Genomic DNA, 24,320 nt, shown 5'->3' with positions numbered 1-24,320 from the left:
TTCCTGGCCGCCAGTCACTCAGTCAATCCGGCTTTGGCCATCTTCGGACCGGGCACCTGCGAGCAAATAACGGTGAGCTACCCGGCGGTGTGTGGCCGGAAACACCCTCCGACGGTCAAATTAGCACACACCTTAGAGGGAATAGAGAGAAGGGAGAGAGTGTTTGAGTGTAAGAAATTCCTTACAGAGTGTTCGTCTGTCGCGTATGGGGGGCGCAGACATGATTATATACTTTCTGAGCCCCATATCCACTCCCTGTCATCTCCTGACACGTGGCTCTGCTATCCCATCTGTCAGCATAAACCATGCCATTCATCACCTGCTCTCAACTGCCTGTCAGCACAGCTGGAGCTCGGCAGCCGAGCTGCCCTACCTCGGTCGTACCATGCTTCATACCTTAAGCGCCTAACCGGATAAATAAACGGAGGACCGGGCTAAGCGGCATCCCGGCCGAGCCTAGCCCGGATACTTACTTTGATCGGCCTTCCTGCCGACCATACAGTCTCCTCGGCTGACCACGCCTTTCCGGGCACCGGCCACTCAACTTCCTCGGTTGTCCATGCCTTCCTGGCCGCCGGTCACTCAGTCAATCCGGCTTTGGCCATCTTCGGACCGGGCACCCTGGTCCGACCGAGCACTGCCTTACCGAGCAGTTTCTGTCCGGTCCGGGGTGACACTCAGCCCGTACTCTGCCCGGCCCAAATTCTGGCAGCCCACTTTGGGCAAAAAGTCGATCGTCTCGCACCTATGCACTGTTGGGCCCTCAACTTGCTCGGCCGTTACCTCGGCCCAACTCCAGATCACAATTCACCCTCTCAATTGCCCCTTAATTCCGTCCGCAGAAGCGTGACAGGGATTACTCACTTCGACCGAGATAACATTTCTCCGGTCTTCAAGACGCCAAGCCTCGACCGAGCTAGTTGACGTCATTGTCTGCAGATTTGACCGGTTATATTCCTCGGCCGACCTGTTCTCGTCGAAAGTAGCTCGGTTGGCTCTTCGTCTTTTCAACCCGTCGCTTCAGCCCCGACGTAGCCATAAATGGGGACACGTGGCGGCCTGCCATTGGGCATCGGGCAGCCAACCCGCCGTTTTTGTCAGAATTTGAATTTGGGCGGACTCCCCCTTGCTTATACATACGAGACCTCCCCCAAACTCCAATTCCTACTGCCACTTCGTTATTCAACCTCAGAGCCCCAGCACTCTCGTCCTCAAATCTTTTGCCATTCTGCCATCCTTCGTGTTTTGGAAGAACACCTTCAGCCCTTCACAGGTAAGATACTCAATCCCTCTTACGTTGCTATTTTCTTTTATTTTACACACATTAGGGCACAAAAACATAGCTTTTAGGGCATTGACCATTGAAAACGTCACAAACCTCCCACTGTTCTTGGCGTTCTTCGTCTTCCTGAAAAACGCTGAAGAACTGGGGTGAACCGGGCTCTAGGCCTTCTTTTGATCCAAAAAACCAACCAAACCGGGCAAACAACATGTTTGTAATAACCACGGCACAAACCGAGATAACCCAATTACTTGATCGCTTAACCGGGCTAAAATTAGGTCTGCTTGGGCGACCGAGCTCCTTAATTAGTCAACCGAGGTGGTTTGGCACCCTTACCGACCGAGCTGAAGTCTAGCTCCTAATGCGAAACCGCGCTCACTTACACTTGCCATCCTTTTCCTGCAGAGTCCAAGGGGACCACTGCCATTCCTGAACCTCTCAGGACCGAGCTGCAGCCAATTACCACCGTGCCCAACCCATCAACCGGGCTATAGTAAGTCGGCCACAAATGGGGAAATTCCGCTTCCTAGTGGACACTCCGGCCGCGCTAGCCGCTTTCAGAGAGGAGTACGGCGTCCCGGCCGACGTCCATCTCGAGCTGGCCGAAGAAGAAACCACGCCTTGGGGTAGGGAGGAATGCCCCTTCACCGTGCTGTCCATTGTCGAAGGGGGCCTTCGTTTCCCTCTTAACCCGCTGATTACCGAGTTCTTACGCCGAACCGGGCTAGCGCCAACCCAAGTGTCCACCAACACGTACAGGATAATAAATGGCGTGCATGAGCTAAATAACCGGTTAGGCATAAGCCTAGGTTTAGCCGAGATCCTACGCCAATACACACTTGGTCACACCGGCGACGGTCTCGCCTATTACCTGAAGATTCAACCGGGCCGAGAGAAAATCGTAACCGGCACACCAGACAAGGATCTTCATGACGATGATTTCTTCTGGGTGTCTGGTAACTATGAAACAGCCGAGACACCGGGCTGGATGATTAGCAAAAATTTTGGGAGCACATGTAAGCTACGCAAATAATCTCGGTTTACACACTTATGTTTTCCGCAGTTTAATCATTCTCTTGTTTCTTTTGCAGCCATCCAAGCCTTGCAAGCCAACTACAATTTCCCCAACGTAGAGGCAATCAGGACTGCGCTTCGCTACCGGGATCGTGACTGTAACCAACTACTCGGCTACAGTCCTACATATAGATATTCCGCTCCCCGCCGGAGTAAAGTAACCGACTTCCTCAGAGCTCCTTTGCCACCGCCAGATCCAACCCTTCCCGACGTCCCGTTAATCCGGTTAACAGACGAGCAAGAAATGGCCAAGAGAAGTCGAATCAAGAACCTGTTCACCGCCACATCTGCCGAGGTGCCGAGCGTGGTAACCCGGTCGCCAACCGCCGGTCAATCCAGTGGCGCCGTGGTCGCCCTGGCCACTCAATCCGCCGGGCAATCCAACCGAGAACCTTCTGCGCGGCGGGCCGGAAAAAGAGCTCGGGCAGATCCGTCCGCCGAGCTAGTCACCGAGCTCGGAACCGAGCACCCCACGGACGCCCCCGCCCCAGTGCCAGCCTGGCGCCCACATCTGAAGCACCGGGGTCAGGACATCCCGGCAACGGCTTCGATCAAGGCTGACAAAGAGCATCTGCTCGCCTTTGATCTGTCCAAAGCATTCCTACTACCGAGCGACGTGGTTGGCAGCGACCACGTCCCTGACACTCGGTTAGTCAAGTCATCAGTAAAGTCCATGGCCAAGGTAAGCCAATGCAGCTCTGAAAATTTTCCGAAGTGTTTGCCCGGTTACGTTTCTCATCAACTTTGTTTTTTGCAGGCCATTCAAAAACAGCATCTGGTTTTGGAGCGCATCCACCGGCTTAGGCAAAAGGCAAACGACACAGCCAGCCAGGTTGAGAGCCTTCAAGCCGAGCTGGGCCGGGCTAAGGCTTCCCTCCAGATAGCCAACGCTGACAATAAAAGACTGCTCGGCCAGCTGGAGGCGGCCGAGAAAAAACAAAGTGAGCTCCAGACTGAGGTGGACGCTTTTAAGAAGACGAAGAGGAAAGCTTGCCGGGCTGCCAACAATGCCGGTTTTAACGAAGCCGAGAAGAACTACAAGAAGCAAGTCTTTGCAACACAAGACATCTTTTTCAAGGCTGGCTGGAAGTCCGCCTGCGAGCACCTCGGCCAGGGCTCCGACACCGATGTATTTACTAATCCTCCTCCCGCCAAGCTACCGGTCTACCTCGTGCCTTACGCAAATGATGTATTCAGTGCGCTTCAAGCGGAGGCCGAGGAGGGGCTTGAAGAAGGAAGTGATGAGACAGATTCGGAGGCTGAAGACCCCGAAGTGGAAGTGCAGCCCGGTCAAGTTGAGCCCGGTGCCCAAGAAGCGAGCCCAACCATCAACCTTGAGGCTGCCGAGGATGAATTCACCAATCTATCCCCCTTGGTTTAGTTTTCTTTTCTTTGTATTTTTGCTTTCAATACTTTTGATGTAACCGGGCTCTGTCCCCACCTTTTGTAATGAATTTCTTTATCAATGAAAGATTTTGAATTTTTGCAAGTGTATGCACGGTTGTAATCAGTTCTGTCTTCAGCAAAACATCTCGGTATAACTCATCGAACCGGAATACATAACACGGTCTAAGTACTTCAGCAGAACGAGACAAATTCATGAACCGAAATAGCCACTTCGGTTGTAACTAAGTTGAACAAATCAACACTTCCAACCGGAGTACATCATCTCGGTTGGGAATCCAAAGTTGGACAAGACACCAACTCTTCCAACCAGAGTACATCATCTCGGTTGGGCATCCTAAGTTGGACAAAACACCAACTCTTCCAACCGGAGTACATCATCTCGGTTGGGCATCCTAAGTTGGACAAAACACCAACTCTTCCAACCGGAGTACATCATCTCGGTTGGGAATCCTAAGTTGGACAAAACACCAACTCTTCCAACCGGAGTACATCATCTCGGTTGGGAATCCTAAGTTGGACAAAACACCAACTCTTCCAACCGGAGTACATCATCTCGGTTTTAAACATCAAAAGAACAATCCAAGTGCTAGTGCTAGGCGGAATTACTTCTATAAATTGACAAAAAGAATTACATTCTGCTTTGCAAGCCAAAAAATTTCTTTACAAAAAGAGGAAAGTAAAAGCTTAAAAATAATACAGTTTCAAGTTGGCCGCATTCCATGGCCGGGGTATGGCTCTTCCCTCTAGATCCTCCAAGTGGTAAGCCCCCTTGCCAGCCAGACCAGTGATCTTGTAGGGTCATTCCCAATTTGCCCCTAGTTTGCCTTCTCCTGGCACCAGGGTGTTGCCCATAATCTTCCTCAAAACCCAATCCCCAACTTTGAACGGTCTGGGGTGCACTGTCTTATTATACTTCTTGGAGAGCTCTTGTTGGTAGGCGGCCACATGGATGAGGGCTTTCTCCCGGCGCTCTTCCGCTAGGTCCAACTCCAAGGCAATAGCCTCGGCATTTAGCTCGGGCGCAAAACTCTCAGTTCTGAGGGTAGGCATTTCAACTTCCAAGGGTATGACCGCCTCCATGCCGTAAGCCAAAGCAAATGGAGTTTCCCCGGTCGAACGTCGCGGGGTTGTTCGATATGCCCAAAGGACGCTAGGTAATTCTTCAGCCCACTTGCCCTTAGCCTTTTCCAACCGTTTCTTCAACCCATCCAGTATAGTCTTGTTTGATGCTTCGGCTTGACCATTGGACTGCGGGTAGGCCGGGGTGGAGTTGTAGAATTCTATCTTCAGATCTTCACAAAATCCTCTGAATAGGCGACCGTCAAACTGGGTGCCGTTGTCGGAGATCAAAATCTTGGGGACGCCAAACCGCGTGACCACGTTCTGCCAGACAAATCGCTTCACGTCTTTCTCTTTGATGGTTGCCAAGGGCTCAGCTTCAATCCACTTTGTGAAGTAATCAGTGGCCGTGATGAAGAATTTCCGGTTGCCCGGTGCTGTTGGCAGTGGTCCCACTATATCTAGCCCCCACATGGCGAAAGGCCAAGGACTGGTGAGGGGAAGAAGTTCCCTGGCAGGCTGGTGGATCTGATGGGCGAATTTCTGGCATTTTTCGCACTTGCGGACATATTTTTGCGCGTCGGCCTGCATGCACGGCCACCAGTATCCCTGCGAAATAGCTCGGTAGACTAAGGACCTGCCCCCGATGTGGCTGCCACAAATGCCTTCATGAATTTCAAACAAGAAGGCCTCCACACTATTCGGGTGCACGCATTTGAGATAAGGACCGGTGAAGGACTTCTTATACAACGCGCCAGATGGAGAGAGCCAAAACCGCTCTGACTTCACCCGGATTTTGTGCGCTTCTTTCTTGTCTGTTGGAAGAGTCCGGTCTCTGAGGAACAAGATCAAGGGGTCCATCCATGAAGGTCCTAGCTCGGCGCAGAGTACATCCGTCTGCCCGGCGTTTTCAATGCTCGGCCGCGGAAGAAAGTCAATCAACAATGGGTTTGGAGACGTACTATTGACCATGGAAGCGAGGCCGGCGAGTTCATCAGCCCGGCTGTTTTCTTCTCGGCCAATCCGTTGGACTCTGATTGCCTCAAACTGCTTGATATGGTCCCTGACCAGAGCTTGGTACTTCGCCATCCTATCGTCCTTCGCTTCATAAATCCCTGAAACTTGGTTAACCACAAGCTGGGAATCACTGTATACCAGGAGCTCGGCAGCCTTCATTTGAATCGCGCTCTTGAGCCCGGCGAGAAGCGCCTCGTACTCAGCCTCGTTGTTAGACGCCGGGAAGCCAAGTGTGATAGAATGCTCAATGGTTAGGCCGTCCGGGTATATAAGAACAATACCTAGGCCGGCACCATGGCGGTTGGACGCTCCATCAACAAAAAGCTTCCACATGTCCCCCACAAAAAGCTTCCAGCAGTCAGATGGGTCCTGAGAGTTGCGAAGGGCAATGGGATCACAACTGCTCGGCTGTGCGGTGTCAAGTTTGGTGTTGACCGGTTCAAATTCAGTGCCCCTTGGTGATTCGACACCGGACTCAGCAAGTTTTTCTGAAATGCTCAAGTCCGTAGGCGAATCACCAGGTTGCGGTGTGAAGCCGGCCGCAGGTTCTGAGCTGTCTGGAACCATTCCTTCCTCCCTTGGTGATGCGGTGCCGGACAGAGCGGATAGGTTGGTGATACACAACTCCGTCATCGCATCGTCGGGTGGTATTACCGTGCAAATTGAGGGAACTTCGATTGTGCGCGCTAACTCCGCGGCGCGACCTTCTTCAGCTGGTTGTTCCTCGGTTGGCATTGGGTGCGTCTCATCATCTGCCTCGGCAATGTCGACCGGGCATACCGGATGAGTGCCAGGTGAGAACTCGGCAACAAAATCGGCCAAGGTTTGGGCTTTGATTGCGGTGCGCGGCTGGAACTTCACTTCGAACTGTCCCAACTCGACCGCCCATTTTAAAATTCGGCCTGAAAAGTCTGCGCGCTCAAACAAGGCCTTGAGGGGAAACTCGGTCAGTACAACGATGGTATGGGCGTGAAAATAATGTGCCAATTTTCTCGAAGCCATCATCAGTGCCAACGCAAGCTTTTCCAGCGGCAAGTACCTCGTCTCAGCCGGCAGCAAGGTCTTACTTACGTAAAAAATTGGGAGGTGCTTGATCCCTTCAGCCCGGACTAACACCGCACTTACTGCGTGCTGGGAGACGGCAAGGTAAAGGTAGAGTTCCTCACCGGGCTCTGGTGTAACCAACAGCGGCGGAGAAGACAAATAATCTTTGAGCTCGGCCAAAGCTCGGTCACACTCGTCATCCCATGAGAACTTTGACTTCAATGCTTGAAAGAAAGGGCGGCAGCGATCTGATGACCGGCTTATAAATCGATTAAGCGCGGCGGCCATCCCGGCCAGATGCTGCACGTCCTTAGCCGAGCTGGGCTGCTTCAACTCTTGCACGGCTCTAATCTGAGTAGGGTCTGCTTCGATGCCTCGGTTCGTGACTAAGAAACCCAAAAATTTCCCGGATCCCACACCAAAGGCACACTTAGAGGCATTCAAGCGCAGCTTGTGCTTCTTTAGAATGGCGAACATCTCGGTTAGGTCGGACAAATGGTTTGCCTCATCTCGGCTCTTTACCACCATATCATCGATGTAAGCCTCCATTGTCCGACCGAGCAAAGGAGCAAACATTTTGGTCACCATCCTCTGAAAGGTTGCCCCCGCGTTTTTCAAACCAAAAGGCATAACTCGATAGCAAAAGAGTCCCCTTGGAGTCGTGAAAGAGGTGATTTCTTGGTCAGGCCCATGCATGGCAATCTGGTGATAGCCGCGGTACGCATCCAAGAAACTGAGCCGATTGTGTCCAGCCGTCAAATCCACTAGCTGGTCAATGCGCGGCAAAGGGAAGCTGTCTTTTGGACAAGCTCGGTTGACTGTCTTGTAGTCAACATAAACTCGCCACTTTCCATTCTTCTTAGGCACCACTACCGTGTTGGAAACCCACCGAGGGTAGTGCACTTCCTGTATTGCTCGTGCTTCAAGCAATTTTTTTACCTCCTCTGCTACTACCTCGGCGTGATGCAGCGCCGACCTCCTTGTTCGCTGGATGACTGGCTTTGCGCTAGGAAAGACATTGAGGTGATGGCAGATAAAGCTTGGGTCAAGGCCAGGCATGTCGTAGGGCGACCATGCAAAGACTTCGATATTCGCCATCAAAAACTCAATCATCTCGGTTCTCTCCATGGCCGAGAGACTTGAACCGAGCAAGAAGAATCTGTCCGGCTGCTCGGCATCAATCCGCACCTCAACCAATTCTTCAACAGCCTTGTCTTCGGCTTTGGTGCCAACATCATCCAGGACACTCTGGTCCTCCGGTCCCTCGATCATTTGAACGAATCCTTTGGCAGCCCGGCTCCCGTTGACCGCCACGAAGCATTGCTTGGACATGACCTGATCACCCCAAATCTCCTCGATTGCCCCCATAGCCGAGGGGAATCTCATCACCTGGTGGTAGGTCGATGCTACGGCTTGCATGGCGTGAAGCCATCCTCTTCCAAGGATAAGGTTATACGTTGAAGGCACTTGTAGCACCCAAAACTCCACTTGCTTGACCACGGATCCCGCTTTGACCGGCAGGATAATCTTTCCCAATGGCCACTCCGGCTGCAAGTTAAATCCAACCAGTGGCGAAGTGGCCGGAGCCAGGTCTGTCTCACGGAGTTTGAGCTGTTTGAACGCATCATAATACATGATCTCGACCGAGCTTCCCTGATCGATCAAGATCCGTCTAACATCAAATTCTTTGACGCGTAGTGTTACTACAAGAGCATCGTTGTGCGGCGTATGGATACGCTCTAAATCCCTTGAGGTGAAACTGATCACGCCTTTCTCTTCTATCTTCCCCCTTTTGATGGCTGGCTGTACTGACAAAACTTCCCTCATATGCTCTGCCTTCTTAATCATGCCCCGGAGTTCGCAAACACACTCCGGTTCCACGATTCCGTGGATGACATTAATAACTCCTTGTGGTGGTGCATCTCGGTCGTCTTGTCCCCTGGGCTCGACCGGAGCCTGATTCGCTTTCACTCCGCCATCAATGTAAAGGTCCAGATGCCCGGCCGCAACCAGTTCTTCCAAGTGTTGTCGCAGAGGCAAACAATCCTCAGTCCGGTGGCCCCTCTCCCGGTGAAACGTACAACGATACCGCGGATTGTAGCCCTTTTGTCCATCGCCCAACTTAGCAGGAAACCGGACATACTCCTCGTCTCGGATTTCACTAAGTATGCGATAGATTGGAATCTTGAAGACCGTGGTTATTCCAGTCCTTGCCTTCATTCTTCTGTTTGCGTCCTCAACGTCATCTCGGGGGTAATCATCCCGGTCATTCCGACGTCCTCTACCCCGGTTTTTTCGATTTGAACCTCGGTCTGATTCCTCTGCTCGGTCATTTGAGCGGTTGGACTCTTGCCCAACTGCGTGCACCTTGCCTGCTGTCTTCTTGTCTGTTCCGACCGGAGTGGCCTTCATGGTGGAAGCTGACGCATCATCCCCTACTCGGATGTGCTCATTGATGCGCTGCATGAGCTGGCCCATGGAGGTCGGTTGGTGCATGGTAAGCGAGTCCCGCAGTCTATGTCCGACCGGGAGACCGCGCTTATATTGCGTGATAGCAAGGTTGACCGGGCAGTCTAAGATCTCGTTGAAGGTTTCCCAATACCTTGAATTGTACGCCTTCAGTGTGTCGCACGGTTCCATCTTGACACTTAGCAAGTGATCGACTTCCTTTGGTGTTTTTGTGTTGGTTTTGAAGCGCGTAACAAAGGCCTCGGCCAACTGATGCCACCTTTGTATGCTCCCTTCCGGCAACCTCTCGAACCACTTTAGGCCCAGCTCGCCTAAACTTGACGGGAAGATTAGGCACATAAGTCCGTCATTGCGCCGATGTCCGACCATAACCTGTCAGAAGTGGCTCACATGCATGTACGGATCGGTTTTTCCGTCGTAAAGTGTGAACTTAGGCTGATGGAAGCCTGCCGGAAGCGGCGTTGTTTCTATTTCCAGGGAAAAAGGAGTGGCACTTAGCCTTGCCAAGTCTGTATCTTCGAATATTGGCATTGCTTGGCGGGGTGGAGGCATTCCGACCTCCTCGCTGCCGTGAACCCTGTAGGAGAGCCGCTGGAAAGCAGGTATTCTCTGAGCTTCGCGCCGGCGAGCCCGCTCCCTTAACACTGCCCGTAGGTCCTCTGACTGAGCAGAATAAGAGTACCTCGACGTCGTCGCCGGACGTGAGGGTTTGTAAGTGCTGTCTTGCGCGCTAGACTTTTCTGCACGCATGTCGGAATCACCAACCTGGTAACTCCTGGTGATGGAAATGGACTGAGTACGTCGCTGACTCTGATCGCCTGACCGGCGGGATGGGGTGCGCTCACTGTGGTCTCCCACTCCAGCTACACCTTTCCCTTTGACATGCCGCTTAAGATCCTCCATCTCCGCCGCCATCCGCCTGATGACAGCGTCTTGGTCCCTTAACTTGCTTTCCAATCGCCTGGCGTGTGAGTCTCTCCGCCGGTGACCGTCTGGACTCCGTGAATGCCCATGACTCCTTCCGCGCTTATCCCGCGCGTCTCCTGACTGTCCTCCAGTGGGCGTCCCCAAGTCAGCCATTGGATGGACGGCAGGTGGTCCCTCTCTTCTTCGGGTATACTCCGGGGTGGCTCCGTCGATGGCGGACAACGGGAACTCGTCGTTGTTCGCCATGGACGGCGATCAGATGAACCTGGAAGACAAGGTTTTGTCTGTCAAGATTCCCACAGACGGCGCCAATTGTACGGGGAGCAAATATTCCGGCGTGCCCGTATTTCTTTCTTCCGAGCTCCGTCGATATCCGATCACCTGCGAGCAAATAACGGTGAGCTACCCGGCGGTGTGTGGCCGAAAACACCCTCCGACGGTCAAATTAGCACACACCTTAGAGGGAATAGAGAGAAGGGAGAGAGTGTTTGAGTGTAAGAAATTCCTTACAGAGTGTTCGTCTGTCGCGTATGGGGGGCGCAGACATGCTTATATACCTTCTGAGCCCCATATCCACTCCGTGTCATCTCCTGACACGTGGCTCTGCTATCCCATCTGTCAGCATAAACCATGCCATTCATCACCTGCTCTCAACTGCCTGTCAGTACAGCTGGAGCTCGGCAGCCGAGCTGCCCTACCTCGGTCGTACCATGCTTCATACCTTAAGCGCCAAACCGGATAAATAAACGGAGGACCGGGCTAAGCGGCATCCCGGCCGAGCCTAGCCCGGATACTTACTTTGATCGGCCTTCCTGCCGACCATACAGTCTCCTCGGCTGACCACGCCTTTCCGGGCACCGGCCACTCAACTTCCTCGGTTGTCCATGCCTTCCTGGCCGCCGGTCACTCAGTCAATCCGGCTTTGGCCATCTTCGGACCGGGCACCCTGGTCCGACCGAGCACTGCCTTACCGAGTTGTTTCTGTCTGGTCCGGGGTGACACTCAGCCCGTACTCTGCCCGGCCCAAATTCTGGCAGCCCACTTTGGGCAAAAAGTCGATCGTCTCGCACCTATGCACCGTTGGGCCCTCAACTTGCTCGGCCGTTACCTCGGCCCAACTCCAGATCACAATTCACCCTCTCAATTTCAATTCACCCTTTATAGTTAACAATTTTTCAAGTTTGGACGGTGCACCGTCACCTTAAGGTCGATGTTGCGGATTGAAGGACCTCTATGTACTTCTTGTTATTTTGCATAATGGCTTAGGGCCATTGACATATAAAATGTAAGAAGAATTGACTAAAAAGTCCTATTAGAAAGATGGATTCACCAATAAGTCCTATTAGAAAGATGGATTCACCAATAAGTCCTCTTAACTTTTTGATGCACCAATGAATTTTCTTGACTGAAAAGTCCTATTTTTTATATTTTTAGTGGTGTTTTCATAAAAAAATTGTCACTATTTGTTAGTTTTTAACGACAATTTTAAAAAATTGTCACATAAAATGGTTACTAACTGTCATTTTTAGCGTCATATTTAGAAAATCAATACAAAAAAAGATTATTAATTCTCAATTTTTAACGACAGATTCATAAAATCACCAAAAAAAATCTTTTTTAGCGACGATTCTGATAGAACCAACTTTCAACGACGAATTGATAAGACTTAATAAGAATTAAGTCTAATTATTAAGAATTTTCTTGATCCATACAAACACTGACTTAATGGTGCACAGGTTCTTATAAATGGACGTGTGAGTAATTTCTCCAAGGGATAACTACCAACTAGTACATTAAGTAGGCTTAGGGCTCGTTTGGGAATTTGGGTATTTTAGTTGACTTTTTAAGGGGTTGTTTGGGGTGTCCTAAACTAGTACACTTTTTAACTTTTTGGACTAAAAAGTTGAAGAAAAAAATATAGTTGTTTGGGTTAACTTTTTGACTTTTTATAGAAAAATGTGTATTAAAAAATTATATAAATTAGTATGTAGGAGAAGATTAGGAGGGTGAGTTGGACAGCCGTATTATTTAGGTAGATGAATTGATGCTAAGAAATGATGGACTACTTTTCGGACATTGCACTGGACGATGTTGTTCGGCCCGTGAGGTCCATCACAGGTCCCGTTTTGATAATTTGAACCGTTCAATGTGTAGAACTTGTCGAGTACTATATGCCTGTAAAAAATCACGTTGATCGAATATCGATAGCTATCAGATTATATTAGTTTTTTTTTCAACCGTTAACTATAATACCATCCTTTTTTATACAAAACTAATTTGATCATGTAGTTAGTGATATCCGTTCAATGTGATTTTTTATAGACATATAGTACTCGACAAGTTCTACATATTTAGCGGTTCAGATTGTCAAAATGGGACCCGTGATGGGCCCCTACGAACCGAAAATCAGTGTGTTAAAATTGCACCCCAACTGTGTAATTTTTCTTAAAAAAAGGCCGCCCCAGATCTGAACCAGTCACATCTGTGTTGTAATTTTGTATGTAAAATTAATTTTTTAATATTTTTTTTAATGAATAGTGATAACTTTTTAACTTTTTAAGTAACTTTTTAACTTTTTATCTTTTTTTGGACATGCCAAACTAGACCTTATTTTAGTTAGATTAAACAAGTTGCGTTTTGGATGATAGTTGACTTTTTTGTTTTGTTTTGTTTGTTTGTTTGTTTTTTTTTTTTTTTTTTTTTTTTTTTTGAACAAGCTTTTTTTTATAGTTGATTTGATGGTTGTGAGTGAAAAAATGAAATGATTATAGTTTGAGTGTAACATTTTGTTTTATTAACTTCTTCTTCTTCTTCTTCTTTTTTAGTTTAACCTAAAAGTTGCATCCCAAACACCCCCCTTACATACCATTATGTTCTATTAACTTTTTGAATGCATCAATAAGTTCTACAATACCTATACCTACGAAGTTATTTTATCTTCTCTCTCTCTCTCTCTCTCTCTCTCTCTCTCTCTCTACCATTTTTCCAAAGCTTCACACTACCATTGTCTACTACCACTGCTGCCGCCACCGTCTTTTAGATGCCACCAACATCGTTGTTGTCATCCACCCACCACCATCACCGTTGTTATTCGAATGCCACCATCATTTACTAACTATCTCCACTATCGTCCCAGATCTACATCTATTGTCACCGATCTACTTTACTGTTGTAGATTTACACTCCACCTTCACCGATCTACACAACCACCATATCACCACCACCTCCTCCGTTTCAAATTCAGATTTATTTTTCAGTAATAAATTTATCCGTCTCTCTTATTTTTTGTGTATGTGAAAGAGGATGGTGAATTCTTATAAATGAGTGAATGAATATGAGTAAGGATGGTAGACATTTAATGAATAAATATACAGTAATAAATTCATCAGTTAGGATTTGTAGGTAAATAAGTCTGGTTAATAGGACTGACTTGCAAGTATCCTTAATGTTAAAGTGACTGAAACTAATGCAAATAGTATGAAATCACAGTAATAAACAAATAACACAATATATTTTAGTATAAAATATATAATATCATTATTTTTCCATTTATATAACTCAACTAATGAATTATTGATAAAAATATTATTAAATCTAATGTAAATTAAAATCTTAAATGAGCTCAATATAATTATGTTAAAATTATGAGATTTACTATGTTTTATTTAAATTTCAAATAAGATTAATGTAATTTATCCTAAAATATAAATTGTGGAACTCACGTGAAACTTATCTAATATAATACACAAGTAGATTTGCTTAGATTTTTTTTCTTTTTTTATTTGGCACTTATTTTATTTTACTTTATTTTAAGATTTGTTTTATATATGATATTATAATGAAACCCAATAAATTTACAATCTTTTACAAAAAAAAAAAAAAAAACACTCAAATTAATAGAGAAACCCCCAAATAATATACCAGGAATAATAGTGCTGGCTAATTTAACCCCATTGGTTATTTGGCACTTATGTTGAGTACTAAAATTTCTTATACTTCTAAAATAGGAGAAATTATAAATAAGTGGGACAGCAGAGAAGTTACGAAAAATGATTTAGACCTTTAAAAAGAGAGCTTTAATGGAGTATTAATTTGTCTTTTTCTTCTTCATTTTTTGTCTTTTACTTCACTATTATTTATTTATTTATTTATTTATTTATTTTTTTTTATAAATTGCCAGTTCATTAGAGTTGCACTGTAACAGCTCTAATTAGAGCTCTCCAGCAACACTCGAGAAGTTATTGCATGTACATAAAAATTTACACGAACATAAAAATGTAAATATTTTTTTTACTGTTCCACTGATTTATAATTTCCTTTAAAATATCGTATCATAAAAGTAACGTATGGTGACTGTTCGATCGCGTCCATCCTTTCATATAGGACTCACCTAGTATGTATGAGTCTTCTGTTTATTGACAGAATTATTGGCCGGAATTTAAAAGACTGACCTTTAATTTTATTATTGGATTTTATAAGATTCATATTTGATTTAGACAAAACCGTTTAATAAATAAAATAAGATAAAATAAACAAAAACAAGACATGCATTATATACACGTTTTAATTAATAATTAACAAAATTAAAAAATTTAATTACATAAATAAAAAAAATATTTACCAATAAATCTCATCTCACAAACAAGTACTCTAATTAATCTCAAGTTTTTTCTATTGATCTGTTAAGTTCTATTAGTGAAAATTTTCTTTCTATGTGGTCCTATTTTTTATTTTGATAATGTTTTGGTAGACAGTTATACCATTTTATTAATGTGTCAAGTATGATGTGATACTCCAATGTGACATTTATTAATATGACACTCTAACGATGTGACACTCTAAAAAAATAATAACCCCCTAGTATATTTTTTTCAAACGTGACAATGTAACAGATATGATATGACATTTAAAAAAAAAAATCCTTAGTATATTTTTCTCAAACGTGACAATGTGGCAGGTATGATGTGACACTCTAAAAAAATTAAAAACTCCTTAATGTATTTTTCCCAAACGTGACATGTGACACTTCAACATGGCGGGTATGATGTGACATTCTAAAAAAATTAAAAACTCTTTAGTGTACTTTTTCCAAATGTGACACTCTAACATGGCGGATATGATGTGGCACTAAAAAACTCTTTAGTGTACTTTATTCAAATGTAACTCTCCAATATGGCAGGTAAATGAGTCGTTACACATCTAAAAGAACTAAGTGGATCACAAAAAAAAAAAATGAGACTATATAGATTATAAATCTAAAATATAGAACTTATTGGTCAATCTCCGAAAATAAAAATCGTTAACACCTTATAGCAACAAACATCATCACATTCCAATAATGTGTGCTGTAATACACTACAATATATAAGAGTTTTAGAGACCAAACGTTTTGGTCTTTACAAATGAAAATTTTGTTGCAAAAGATATTTATGAAACCAATTTCTATCGTCATGGGAATAGTAGATAAAAGGTCGTCCCGAAAAGTAAAAAATAAGACTTTTAACGATAAAATTTTGAAAATGTCACTAATAAATAGACTTTTAAGGACAAAATAATTTGGTCTCAAAATGGTTTATTTTTTGAAATAAAAAATTTGGTTCCAGAAGCATAATAATTTATCGCTAATATCTAATTTTCGTTGTTAAAAATACAATAACGACACTTTTCAAAATAAAAATATTTGATCCTTAAAATATAATTTTACCCTTAAATTTTGATTTTTAAAACTTTAATTTTTTTTTTAAAGTTGTAAGAGTCATGATTGTTTTTTATATTTAAAATTCATGACCTAAGAATTGAGTAGGACTCATCTCCTATTTCATTATAGAATTTCATAATAAATTTTCTTTTATATAGTATTCGATCTTGATATGGGGTAACATGCATTACACAAATTTAATAAAAAAATTTAAACAAACGCATGACAAATTATGTACATTCTTTAAGTACCCACCTAACCCCGTTCTAAAGAAAAAGTTATCCATTATTGGTAAAAATTTAGCTTAAACTTTAGTAGACTGTAATTGATTTAATTAATTTTCACACAAAATAAAATGATCAAATTTTGTGATTGAATTTTATACTTTAAACGTGTTAGGGGAAAATATGTGATTCTCCACAAGTAAATCAATCAATGGGAATAAAAACTAATGCAGAAAAATTAAATAAAAAACAACACAAGAATTTTTACGTGATTTCCTCAATATAAGATACGGCCATGGGATCGAAATCCGATTCCACTATCAACCAAATAAGTTCCAAACGATTACAAACGAGACACGAATGGTCTCACAAACCACCCTTAGGTGAATTCCAAATAATCACAAATAAACAAGAGAAAACACCTCACCAAATAGATGAACAAAAATCTTCAAAACCAGAGTTGTAGAAGACAATTAAACTGTACCAAAGTTGTGACCTAAACAGTCCTTTCAAACACACCACATGGGACAAAAAAAACTTACCCAACCACAAGCTCCCTTCACAAATTGATTGGTCAATCAATCTTCCAAAACACAGCACTAATTTTCCTTCAGTCCCCGTTCCTCACACCGAATTGATTGATCAACATCTATCGTAGCCACAGCACACTACTCCGGAAAACAAAACAATATATCTAAATATATTGTTGAATCTTGAATTTTGTAATCAAACCTTAATTGTTACCGAACTGAATTAGGTCTCTAAAAAATTAGATATAATATATTAAAACGTATTATACATAAACCAAACCAAATTAAATTAAAACTCTTTTAATAAACCAATTGGGTCCCACACTCCAATAAAGAGGTATACCCAACAATTCTCCCCCTACCGACTTAGGTGGAGATATCAACTATACCCGCCAAAGTTTGACACTTCAAATGTTTGTCCCTCGACAAAGTCTTTGTCAACATATCTGAAATATTATCATCTGTGTGAACCTTTTCGAGTTGTAACAATTTCGAATCTAACACATCACGAATCCAATGGTATCTCACATTAATGTGTTTCGATCTCGAATGAAAAGTAGAATTTTTACTCAAGTGAATAGCACTTTGACTATCACAATAAAGCACATACCTTTCTTGCTTCAAACCCAACTCTTGCAAAAATTTCTTCAACCATAACTCTTCTTTGCAAGTTTCTGTAATGGCAATAAATTCAGCTTCAGTAGTTGAGAGAGCAACACATTTTTGTAATTTAGATTGCCATGCCACAGCTCCCCCTGCAAAAGTCATCAAATACCCCAAAGTAGATTTCCTAGAATCAATATCGCCGGCCATGTCAGAATCTGTGAACCCATCAAGCATCGGCTTACCATCTCCAAAACACAAACATACCTTTGAAATCCCTCGAAGATACTTTAGAATCCATTTTACCGCTGCCCAATGTTCTTTACCCGGATTAGAAAGAAACCGACTCACCACACCAACGGCGTGAGTAATATCTGGCCTTGTACAAACCATGGCGTACATCAAAGAACCAACTGCCGAAGAATAAGGAATTTTCAGCATCTCTTCCTTGTCTTTCTCACTTGTAGGACACTGATTCAAACTAAGTTTGAAGTGACCTGCAAGTGGACAACCAACCGGCTTTGCTTTATTCATGTTGAACCTCTCAAGAACCTTCTCAATGTAACTTTCTTGAGACAACCAAATCAATCCCTCTTTACGACCACGAACAATTTTCATACAAAGTATTTGCTTTGCCGGTCCCAAATCTTTCATAGCAAAAGATTTACTCAACTCTAACTTCAACTTGTTAATCATGGTAGAATTGTGACCCACAATTAACATGTCATCTATATAAAGCAAAAGAATAATAAATTTACCATCCGAAAATTTTTTCACAAACACACAATGGTCCGAAGTGGTTTTAGAAAAACCATTATTCATCATGAAAGAATCAAATTTTTTGTACCATTGCCGCGGAGCTTGCTTGAGATCATACAAACTTTTCTTCAATTTGAAAACAAATTTCTCTTTCCCTTTCTCCACAAAACCTTCCGGTTGCTCCATGTAAATTTCTTCTTCAAGATCACCATGAAGAAATGTAGTCTTCACATCAAGTTGCTCAACTTCAAGGTTCATACTTGCAGCCATGCCAAGTACAACCCGAATAAAAGACATCTTCACAACTGGCGAGAAAATCTCATCAAAGTCAATACTTTTCTTTTGCGCAAAGCCTTTCACAACAAGACGTGCCTTGTACCTCAGATTCTTGCCATCATTCTTCAATTTGAAAACCCACTTATTTTTCAGAATTTTCTTCCCCTTAGGCAACTTCACTAAATCATAAGTGTGATTTTCAAGTAAGGAATTTATCTCCTCTTCCATTGCCTTTTTCCAATCATCTTTCTTTGTGTGCTCAATTACTTCTTGGTAGCTCTCAGGCTCCCCTTGATCGGAAATCAACACAAATTTATTGGGAGGATACTTTCTTGAAGGTTGTCGGTCCTTTGTAGATTTCCTCAACTCAAGTTGTGGTGTTGGTTCTTGAGTTGGATGCCCTTCCTCAATTTCTGGCTCAACTTCATTAGGATTAGCATCATCCTCTACATCTTCAACATGTGGCTGCACATCTCCCCCATTTTCATCATCCACCGAAGATGAAGGAGATGGATCCATGTCAATGAGATCACTAGTTTTTGGCTCCGGTTGATCAACTTTGCCAAAGTCTTCAATTGTTTGGTCTTCAAGAAACACAACATCACGGCTTCGAATGATTTTCATGTCGACCGGATCTCACAATCTATACCCAAATTCTTCACGCCTATAGCCAAGAAAAATGTATTGTCTTGACTTATTATCAAGCTTGGACCTCTCATCCTTTGGAATGTGAACAAAAGCTCGGCAACCAAACACTCTCAAGTGCTCATAAGACATATCTTTACCGGTCCAAACTTTTTTTGGAACATCACCATTCAAAGGATAGGAAGGAGACAAAATTGATCGCGTCAACCGCTGTACTCATTGCCTCACCCTAAAAGGATCTTGGCAATTTAGCTTGTGAAAACAAACACCTTGTTCTTTCTACAATGGTGCGGTTCATCCTCTCGGCAACGCCATTTTGTTGAGGAGTCTTCTTAACTGTCTTTTGGTGCCGAATACCTTGGCTACGACAATACTCATCAAATGGCCCAATGTATTCACCACCATTGTCTGATCAGATGCACTTCAATTTCTACCCTGTTTCTCTTTCAACCATGGCCTGAAAATGCTTAAATACTTCTAGAACTTGATCTTTAGTTTTTAGTAGAAAAGCCCAAACTTTCCTTGAATAATCATCAATGAAAGTAACAAAATAAAGTGCACCACTATGTGTTCTAACTTTTAAAGGACCACAAACATCCGAATGAACCAACTCCAAAACATTTTCTTTTTTAGAAGCAATATTTTTATGAAAAGAATCTCTATGCTGTTTACCTGCCAAACAATGAACACAAGTTTTAAGATGTGTACCTTTCAAATCGGGTAGAAGCTCTTTCTTGATCAAAACTTGCAGCCCCTTTTCACTCATGTGCCCAAGTCGCTTGTGCCACAATTCAGTAGAAGTATCATCTTCAAGGGCATTGACAACACCTTTACAAATTTTTCCTTGCATCGAATAAAGTGCATGAGTCTTCTTGCACTTAGCCACCACCAAAGAACCCTTTGTGAGCTTCCATATTCTATCACCAAATTTGTTGTTGAAGCCTTCATCATCTAGCTTCCCAGTAGAGATCAAATTGAGGCGAATGTCGGGAACATGCTTCACATCTTTAAGCAACAACTTGCAGCCCAAATTTGTTTCCAAGCAAGCATCACCCATGCCAATAATCTTGGACAAACCTTCATTACCCATTCGAACAGAACCATAATCTCCTTTGGTGTAGGTAGTGAAGAAATCAACTCGAGAAGTTACATGAAAAGGAACACCGTAATCAATCACCCAATTACTCTCTTGGCCCACAAAATTGATACAATCATCTTCACAAACGACCATGAGATCATTGGTAGAAACTGTCGTTGTGTCTTCTTGCTTCTTTTTAGTTTTCCAAGTTACCCAATTGCTTCCATCGAAGCTAGACAAACGACCTACATTCCCCTCCATTGATTTACACAAATAATTAAACCCAAATAAACCGTAAGCTCTGATATCAGTTGTTAGGAAAATATATGTGATTCCCCACAAGTAAATCAATCAATGGGAATAAAAACTAATGCAGAAAAATTAAATCAAAAGCAACACAGGAATTTTTACGTGATTCCCTCAATGTAAGGTACGTCCACGGGATCGAAATCCGATTCCACTATCAACCAAATAAGTTCCAAACGATTACAAACGATTACAAACAAGGCACGAATGGTCTCACAAACCACCCTTAGGTGAATTCCAAATAATCACAAATAAACAAGAGGAAACACCTCACCAAATAGATGAACAAAAATCTTCCGAACCAGAGTTGTAGAAGACAATTAAACTGTACCAAATTTGTGACCCAAACAGTCCTTTCAAACACACCACATGGGACAAAAAACTTACCCAACCACAAGCTCCCTTCACAAATTGATTGGTCAATCAATCTTCCAAAACACAACACTAATTTTCCTTCAGTCCTCGTTCCTCACACCGAATTGATTGATCAACATCTATGGCAGCCACAGCACACTACTCCGGAAAACAAAACAATATATCTAAATATATTGTTGAATCTTGAATTTTGTAATCAAACCTTAATTGTTACCGAACTGAATTAGGTCTCTAAAAAATTAGATATAATATATTAAAATATATTATACCTAAACCAAACCAAATTAAATTAAAACTCTTTTAATAAACTAATTGGGTCCCACACTCCAATAAGGAGGTATACCCAACAAAACGGATTAAGGATTACCTTGGAGATAATTAAATAAAGAATAGACAGAACAAAACAGAATATGTATTATTTAAATAAATTGTCACTTGCTACAATGAACTTAAGTAAGAACAAAAAAATTGAAAAATACAGCAATCGAAAGAAGAAAATTGTAGGGGCTAAAAAAACTATCAATAATCTAGTCTTAAAATTGCTAACTTAACTACTCATAATTAGATATTATGATTTGTGAGTGATTGTGGATGATTGTATTTCTCTTGACTTATTTGTAAGCTCAACTACATGAGAAAAATAATCTAAACCCACAATTACTTCAACAAACTCTTGATTTCCTCAATATTATTAATATCCCATATTTGATAGGACCATTTTAGAGATTTTGTATTTAACTTAATTTTGACTCTTTAATCTAAACAATTAATTTTCAAATGACCATAATCTTTTTTCTTTTTTTTTTTAGATTCATAAGAAAACAAAGAACAAGAGTTACTGAGTTAAGATTACAACAAGCAGAGGGCTAGTCCCTCTCAAAAAGAGATCCAATCATGTCTTCAATAAGGAAAGTTGTAATTTCAGCTGGAGGGTTGTCAAGGAAAACAACATGTTCATTTTGATCCACTCCCAAGTTGGCTAAGAGGTCAGCAGCTCTGTTTCCCTCACGCAGGGTGTGCTGAAGAGAGCTATTACTTCTTCTCAATAAGAACTTGGCATCTTCAATGAGAGCTTTATATGGAGAATGTTGAGTTGGACCATGCAGGATTTGGTTTATCGCCTGTTCAGAATCAGATTCAATTTAGACATCTCTAGTTCCTTTCTGGAAGAGTATTGTTAGACCTCGGTAGATAGCCCAAATCTCTGCTTCTAAGCTGGAGCAGTGACCAAGCTTACCATAGTATCCCTAAACCCAATTACCAGTTTCATCTCATAGCAATCCCCCATAACCAGCTTGTCTTGGGTCGCCTTTTGAACTGCCATCTGTATAAAGCTTAAGCTTACCTGCAGTTGAACAACACCAATGGATTAGTTTAGGAGTTACAGGTGGTGGGCAGAGAGGAAATAAAAAGGCCTCCTCAATCTCTTGAACATATTGGAAGATGTTCTTAAGATTGAGCTAAAGTGGGTTGGAAAGATTGTCAAAAATCAGTTTGTTTCGGTCTTTCCAAATTTGCCATAGAGTAACAATGAAAACAAGACACCATTTTTTTCTGTAAATGAGTTTTTTGCTTTTCATATTCACAACAACCCATTCAGTCAGAGATAATTTCTGTCCCTCTTCCCACCAATTCAGATTTTGGATGTTGATCCAAAATTCTTTAGACGTGGCACAGTCTCTAAGCAAATGTGCCATGGTTTCACTGTGATGGCCACATCTGGGACAATCAGCAGTAGTAGCTAGATGTATGACCAGTCTTAACTGGTTTGTCAACAATCTATCTTGTAAGATCAACCAGAGATAAAGTTTCAGCTTTTGTGGGATCTGAATTTTCCAGATCCATTTCCAGTCCCTGTGATCTAACTCAGAATGAGTAATGAATTTAAAAGCAGAGGCAGAAGTAAAGTTACCAGATTCCGAAGGGGCAGGCCCAAGCAAGGGTATCAGTGAAGGTAACGTATCTGGGCCTGTAAATCTTTAGAATTTCATTGAGGTCTTGGTTGGAAACAAGAGTGGACAAAGTAGGAATGTCCCAATTACCCTCAGCATCTAAAATGGAGCTGACCTTGACAGAGTCATCAATAGGATTGCTGTTATTCTGTTGAGATAGAGGTTGAGAGCCACACCGCCAATCATTCCAGAGGGATATATTATTCCCATCCCCAACAATCCATTTGATTCCCTTCCTAAGGATGTGCCTGACCTTACAGATACTTCTCCAACAGTGAGAAGAATTTTTTTTCATAGGCCAAGTGAAAAGATTATGATGATTCAGGTACTTGGTGTGAAAAATTTGACACCAAAGTTTATTTTTATCGCTCAAAAGTTTCCATCCAAGTTTGGTTAGGAGGGTAGTATTCTGATCTCTAGCGTTCCTGATATTAAGACCACCCTCATCCTTGCTTTGGCACACATTATCCCAATTAACTAAGTGAACTTTTTTCCGAGTGTCAGAATCACCCCACAAGAAGTTTCTATTAAGTCTGTCAATGTCATTACAGAGTTTTCTAGGGAGTTCCATGGTTTGCATTGTATAGGTGGATATGGCAGAGGTCACAGCTTGAATGAGGGTTGTTTTACCAACTAGGCTAAGGGTTCTAGCTTTCCAACCTGAGAGTCTGGTTTTCATCTTATCTAGAATGTCATTGAACAAATTTTTGGTGACTTTCTAATGAAGAAGGGGGGAGCCAAGATACTTTCCAAGGTTATGGGTGAGGGGAATGCCACTTTAAAAACTAAGAGCTTTGGTAGAATTTCTAGGAACATTAGGGGAAACAAAGAGTTTGGATTTGAGAAGATTTACCTTCTGCCCAGACACATCACAAAACTCAAAAAGGGTATCCATGATGATTTCACAATTTGATGGAGTAGCTTGAGCAAAAAGAATCAAATCATCAGCAAAGAACAAGTGGGATAGGGATGGGCTATGTCTAGAAGCTTTGAGCCCTTTCCAAGAGCCCTCTTGGACCTTACAATGAATCATATTTGATAATCTCTCCATACAGAGGACAAAGAGGTAGGGGGAAAGAGGATCTCCTTGTCGGAGACCTCTCTTATTGTGAATCCCATCAATGATTTCTCCATTCCACAAGATGGAAGAATGATTGTTGGTAACATAGTTCATTATCAGATCAACCCAAGTATCATTAAGTTTAAACTCCAGAAGAGTGTCTTTGATGAAGGTCCAAGAAAGTCTATCATAGGCTTTCTCTAAATCAATTTTGAAAATCATGCCACCCCTTTTGCCTTTATTATTCCTTAAAGTATGCAGGATCTCTTGGGTGATAATGATATTATCAGTAGTGTTCCTACCAGGGATGAAATTTCTTTGATTAGGAGAGACAATGTTGTCCAAAAGAGGTCTAATACGGCCCACAATAATCTTGGTTATAATCTTATAGTTAACATTACAGAGGCTAATGGGACGAAATTGTGTAATGGTTTCAGGGCAGTCAACTTTGGGTATTAAAACAATAAGAGTTTCATTGACCTTAGGAGGCACAGTTCTGTTGTGAAAGCACTGTTTAACAAATTGACAGACAGAG

This window comes from Camellia sinensis, chromosome 15, assembly GCF_055761805.1.
Source record: "Camellia sinensis isolate YWXY chromosome 15, ASM5576180v1, whole genome shotgun sequence".
Lineage (NCBI taxonomy): Eukaryota > Viridiplantae > Streptophyta > Magnoliopsida > Ericales > Theaceae > Camellia > Camellia sinensis.
The sequence above is the reverse complement of the archived record's forward strand: the minus strand, read 5'-3'. Positions refer to the sequence as shown.